Raw genomic sequence first — 7,056 nt, 5'->3', positions numbered from 1 at the left:
TTACCTTATTACATTACAGTCTCCATGGTATTACCATTTTTTATCATAGAAAGAGAAATCAATGTATATTCATACCCAATGATGGCCCATTCGACGGGGATTTGGATTCTAGACGACATTATCGCGCATCAAGCGAGCGATAATACATTCAAATGATTGCGACTGGATATATTACGTGTCGCCCTAGATTGGATAAGTACATTTATAAAGAGTCGTTACAAAGATGAAAACAATAACGATGTCGCTAATACATTTAAACTGCATATTTTGGATAACTCAGCTTTCGCATTATGGATAATACATTTATAATAGCTACATTTATAATGATTGGATAATTACATTTATAATATCTATTGGATAATTACATTTTATAATGTATTGGATTATTACATGGTATAATGATAGCATTTATGGATAATCATTGCATTTGCATTAATTGGATAATTACATTTTAATGATCATTGCATTGACTTATATTGGATAATTTATTATTGCATTGGATAATTACATTATCATATGCATTGATAATTCCATTTATATGTGCAACATATGGATAATTACATTTATAATCATTGCATTATATTGGATTATACATTTATTACATTTATGACATTTATAATGATGCATTATATGGGATTAAGTACATTATTGAGGATTATAATTACATTTATAATGATTGCATTATATTGGATAATTACATTTATAATGATTGCATTATATTGGATAATTACATTTATAATGATTGCATTATATTGGATAATTACATTTATAATGATTGCATTATATTGGATAATTACATTTATAATGATTGCATTATATTGGATAATTACATTTATAATGATTGCATTATATTGGATAATTACATTTATAATGATTGTCATTATATTGGATAATTACATTTATAATGATTGCATTATATTGGATAATACATGATTGCGTTTATAATGATACATTATAATTGGAACATTATACGTTATTGGATAATTACATTGGATAATTACATTTATAATGATTACATTATATTGGATAATTACATTTATAATGATTACATTATATTGGATAATTACATTTATAATGATTGCATTATATTGGATAATTACATTTATAATGATTACATTATATTGGATAATTACATTTATAATGATTGTATTATATTGGATAATAATACATTATAATGATGAAATGATTGTATTGGATAATTACATTTATAATGATTTTACATTATATATTGGATAATTACATTTATTATACATTAGATTACCTTAGTTATTGGATAATTGGATAATACATTTATAATGATTGCATTATATTGGATAATTACATTTTATAATGATTGCATTATATTGGATCTATTACATTTATAATGATGCATTATATTGGATAATTACACTTATTATAAATATATTGCTCGTAGATTGGATAATGTACATTTATAATGATTGATTACATTATATTGGATAAACACATTTATAATGATTGCATTATATTGGAGTTAATTACATTTATAATGTTGCATTATAACGTGGATAATTACATTTATAATGATTGCATTATATTTGGATAATTACATTTATAATGATTGCATTATATTGGATAATTACATTTATTATAATGATTGCATTATTTATTGGACTTATATGTATACTTACATTTATAATGATTGCATTATTGGATAATTACATTATAATTTATTGGATAATACATTTATAATGATTATTATATTGGATAATGATTACATTATATTGGATAATTACAAGTTATAATGATTGCATTATATTGGATCATTACATTTATAATGATTACATGATATTGGATAATGACATTTATAATGATTCGCATATAGTGGATAATTAGTTATAATGATTGCATTATATTGGATATTACATTTATTACATTATATTGGAGATAATTAATTGCTAAGACTATTATATTGGATCATTACCATTATAATGATTATATTAGAGATTAATAGTTTTCATATGGACGCAGAATAAAGAAGATTATATCTTCAACGTAAACAAAAATGTAAATAAAAATAAATATATATATAACCCCAGCACAATTACGATGTGTGTGTGTGTGGCAAACTGGTGATTCCCCCTTAGAGGCCGCCACTGGGCCATATCACAGAAGGTTCATGAACTCAAAACCTGGGCATGCGTTCTGATTTTTAGCCTGAATAATACGGAAAACAAGATATGTTATATTCGGTCACCTTTCACTCTTTAGCCAGGGAGCGGAATTTAGCTCAAGTCGGTTGAGCTAATCTCGCCTGAGATGCATGCGTAGAGCAGGATACGATACCTCGGTGGATCCCTTACTAAATGAATTGGGTATTTCCTCGCATCCAATCTATCTTTGTACCACAACTGGTCAAAGTCCGTGGGTACGTGCTTTTCTTATAGCGTGTGGGGTGGGGAAAGTGCATGTAACTATCCTAGCATCTGTGCTGATGATGACTAGGAGGTCATCGAATACTAAAAGTTTGACATCCAATTGTTGCTGATAAGACTAGGAGTCCGAATTACTAAAGGTTGACATCCAAATGTTGCTGATGATGATTAGGAGGTCCGAATATACTAATCGCTTTGGACATCCAATTGCCGATGCTTCATTAAACCAATGTGTTCTAGTGGTGTCGGGAAACAAAACAAAACTCTTTCGATAGTACACTAACTTTGATTGGCTTAATAATATGAATAATATGAAATCTATCAGTCTTGTAATTGTGGGTTGGTGTTTCTTTAGTCACACGTTTCTGTACAAAATTACCAGAAAAAGTGCTAAAGTGCATCTCTATTTTCATCCTAAATGTCTGTCCTGTATTTGCATTCAATCTAGAAAGTCTCGATAAAGTGTGTGGTTTTTATATCTTCCGTTTGCAGGAACCGTAAGCCTAGGAGTTTAGGTTCAGTGTCTGGACACAAAGCAAGCTAAAATGCCCGGATTACTTGCCCCGCTTATCGTGTCTGGTATCTAATCCTAGTTTAACCGTGGCTAAACGCTCTCTGTTATCGAGACAACGACTCGACAGTGTTAAACATCAATACATCACATTATTAATGGAATCTACGTCCGCTGCGATTGAAGCCGCCCAACTTGATTAAAACACTTCTACTCGTTGTTTCGGGGGGGGGGGGGGGGGGGGGGGGGGGATGACTGCAGCTCGGCGGTGGAGTTTTCGTCTGATGTGCGATGGCTCGCAGGATCGATCGCTCTCGAAGGACTCGGTGTTTGTTTTATCTCTCTCAGTTAGTATCCCATGTGGTGTATCAAAAGTCGTGGTAGTAGCAGTAGTACTGACGTGTCAGTGGGAAATTCCATGTAAAAGATCCTACGCTGTTTTGTCGGCAAGAGTAGCTTATGTCCGGGAGCGGGTTCCTATCTGTCTCGCTGTCTTTCGGTATCTCTAGGTCTCTCTGCTGTCTGTCTGTCTGTCTGTCTGTCTGTGTCTCTCTCCCTCAATCTCTCTGTCTGTCTCTCTCTCTCTTCTCTCTCTCTCTCTCTCTCTCTCTCTCTCTCTCTCCTATCTATCTCTCTCTATATCCCTCTGTGTGTGTGTTTACCTCTCTCTTTCTCTCTGATCTCCCCCTCTCTCTTCCTCTCCATGTTCATACTCTTCTCTCTCTCTTCCTCTGTCTCTCTGACTGTCTCCTCTGCTTTCTCTCTTGTCTGTCTGTCGTCTGTCCTCTCTCTCTCTCTCTCTCTCTCTCTCTATCTCTCTACCTCTCTCTCTCTCTATCTCTTTCTCTCTCTCTCTTCTCTCTTGTTTACTCTCTCTCTTTCGACTCTTTCCTCTGTTTACCTCTCTCTCTCTTCGCGCCTTTCTATATCCTCGTTCTCTCTCTCTCTCCTCTCTCTATCTCTCTCTCCTCTCTCTCTGTCTCTCCTCTCTCTCCCTGTTTTACTTCTCTCTTTCTCTTTCTCTCTCCCTCTCTCTTCTCTCCCTGGTTATTACTCTCCTTTCTCTTCTCTTTCCTCTCTCTCTGCCTGTCTCCCCATATCTCTCTGCCTCTCTCTCTCTCTCTCTCTATCTCTCTCGCTCCTCTCTCTCTTTCTCTCTCTCTTCTCTCTCTCTCTATCTCTCTACTTTCTCTTTTTAACTCTCCTTTCTCTCTACCTCTGTTTACTCTCTACTCTCTCTTCCTCTTTCTCTCCTCTCTTCCTCGTTCTCTATCTCTCTCCTCTCTCTCTCTCTCTCTCTCTCTCTCTCTCTCTCTCTCTCTTTCGCCATATTTCTCCTCCCCTCACTCTCTCTTTCTCAACAACAACAACAAACACCCAACCAGTCGCAAAACAACACAAACCTATTTATTTTTATTATTTATGTGCTGAGGTGTCTAGAGGTAAATTCAGTGCATCATAAGTACACAGGAGGCCAACCATGGTATGTGTATTGTCTATGATACGGTGTGCATACAAATGTGGGATAATATGTATAAGATTACCGAATAAATATCTAACCTACGTGTATCCAAAAGCTCGAAATAAGACCAATATATTAACAGAAGGCGTGTCCCCGAATTTGGAATTGAGATTAAATGTGCAGATATTTAAATTTAATCTTAGTGGCTTTGTATGAAAAAACATTCTTTACATTTATTCCATCACTCCGAAATCAGACGGGTTATGGGTGGGTGGGCGGACTAGACTGTGACGAAGGACGTTTATAGATGTGTCCCCGGAATATATATATATATATATATATACTGAACAAAAAAAGAAACTTCCGATTTGTACATATGGTATTTGTTGTGTTAAAGAATTCATTGTGTAATGAAATTATATAGGTAGTATTAGCCTTGAGCTGTATTATCAGGATTCATTAATTTTATCGATTATTTTTGCACTGTTAATCGTCGACAACGTGAAATTCAATTTGCACATGCATGCATGGTTCGACATGTCCCGTGTAGTATTCGGTCAATTTGTTTTACTTGTCTTACTGACATTGTTGTCAAGTGAACGAAAACCGCTTCAAAATTTGTAAAAAAATTAACTTTTTTTACATTGTAGCATTTTAGTATGCCAAGAATACCCAATAATTTACGCGAACGGGCAGATTGGCATGCTTGATGCTGGCATGTCGACAGAAGACGTTGCAAGGCATGTTGGGAGTTCTAGTCGAGCGATACGAAATCTTCGCGTAAGATTTCGAACGACAGGAAGCACCAACGACTTGCCACCTCGTGGACGTCCGCGTGTTACAACACGTGGTCAAGACCGCTACATCATGAACACGCATTTGCGCAAATCGATTCCAAACTGCCACTGCTACTGCTGCTAACACACCTGGGCTTCACAATAACCGAATCAGTGGGCAACAAAATGTTCGTGAATCGTCTGCGGGGAGAATTGGAAACGTTTTACATGCACGACGTCCTTACGTCGGATGCGTTTTTAACGCAACGTCATCGTCTAAATCGTCTTAATTGGGCAACTGTGTACACACTCGTTGGATACGGCGACGCTGGAATACCGTTCTTTTTTCGGATGAATCCCGATTTTCTTTACAACGTGGTGATGGCAGTGTGCGCGTCTACCGTTGGAGAAATGAACGCTATGCTGACTGTTGTGTTCTTGAACGAGATCGTTTCGGGGGTGGGGGTTCCGTCATGGTCTGGGCAGCCATTGCCCATGGTTATCGTTCACCACTAGTCGTCATTGACGGCAATTTAAATGCAATTTAAATACTCAACGTTACCGCGATGACATTCTCACTCATCACGTCATTCCTCTGTTCCATAACAACGCCAACATCTCGATTTTTCAGCATGATAATGCCACCTCTCATATAGCTAGAGACACTGTTTTTTTTCTTAGGACAAATAACATTGATTTCATTGATGACTGGCCCACTAAAAGTCCTGATCTCAATCCCATCGAGCATGCCTGGGATAGTCTGGACAGACGATTGAGGCGTCGTCCCAACCCACCCGCTAACGTCAACGAACTTCGTCAAGCGCTCATTCAGGAATGGAACAATATTCCACAGGCAGAAATCAACACTTTAGTCAATTCTATGCGCCTGCGATGCACTGTGCGGTCAATTCAAGAGGTGGTCATACCAGTTATTAAGTGGGTGTTTTTATTTTTAACCCCTACCACACTTGGTCAAAATTTCTCCCAGTTTCTGTTAACCTATGGCCATGATTTTTGCACCAAACGATGCATCATGGAACACTCTTTAAACGCATATATAACAATTATTCCCCCGGTTTGTTTTCATCAAGTTATGTTCAAGCAAAGTTAGCGGAAGTTTCTTATTTTGTTATTTTCTTATATACTCACGGGAAAAAGTTCCTGTGCATCATTAAAATTTCAGTGAGACGTATATTTATAAAAAATTATTAAATATGTGTGTGTTTTACATAGATGTACTATGGATCTGTCCAAAAGTACAGAGTGATCTCTCCGTGTCTTCTGAACTGAAATACAGTCTGCCACAATGCTTGGGTACGCCGTCGGTCATGTGACGATTATAACAGAACAACGCTATTGACGTCATTGTCATGTCGTACTTTGTGATCACCCAATCGGTTGCGTAAAGTTCTTCCACTGATTGGCTCTTAACACAGGGATGTATTGGGCCTATTAAACTTGTCATTCCAAATGATTCCCACATGTGCTACCCGATTGATATTGACGATTTGGTTAACGTGACATCACGTGTCGACTCACTAAACATGGAAGATCCCTAGTATTCCTTAAACTGTCGGGAACATACTCCGCAGACCATTGACAGCATAGTTTTCTGAAGAACACCAATGAACACCCAAATGACTAGCAACAACCGTTTTGTGCCATTCTAACTGCCAATCATGACCATCTTTCGAAGATGTTAATTTTATTCGGAGAGCCGTGACATCACCACTGACGACGATCCAGATGCCAACAAAAGTATTTGTTCATGAGTGATGAGAATGTATACAATAGTTTTAGTGACCAATTGATAAGAAAAACGAAGTAAAAGAGGAGCACGTGACCAAGAAATGCTAGTAAGGAACTTATGATCCCAAACATGAATAGCTTGCAACTGATGGGCACGCTGGGATA

This window comes from Gigantopelta aegis, chromosome 13 (genome assembly GCF_016097555.1).
Source record: "Gigantopelta aegis isolate Gae_Host chromosome 13, Gae_host_genome, whole genome shotgun sequence".
NCBI lineage: Eukaryota > Metazoa > Mollusca > Gastropoda > Neomphalida > Peltospiridae > Gigantopelta > Gigantopelta aegis.
The sequence above is the reverse complement of the archived record's forward strand: the minus strand, read 5'-3'. Positions refer to the sequence as shown.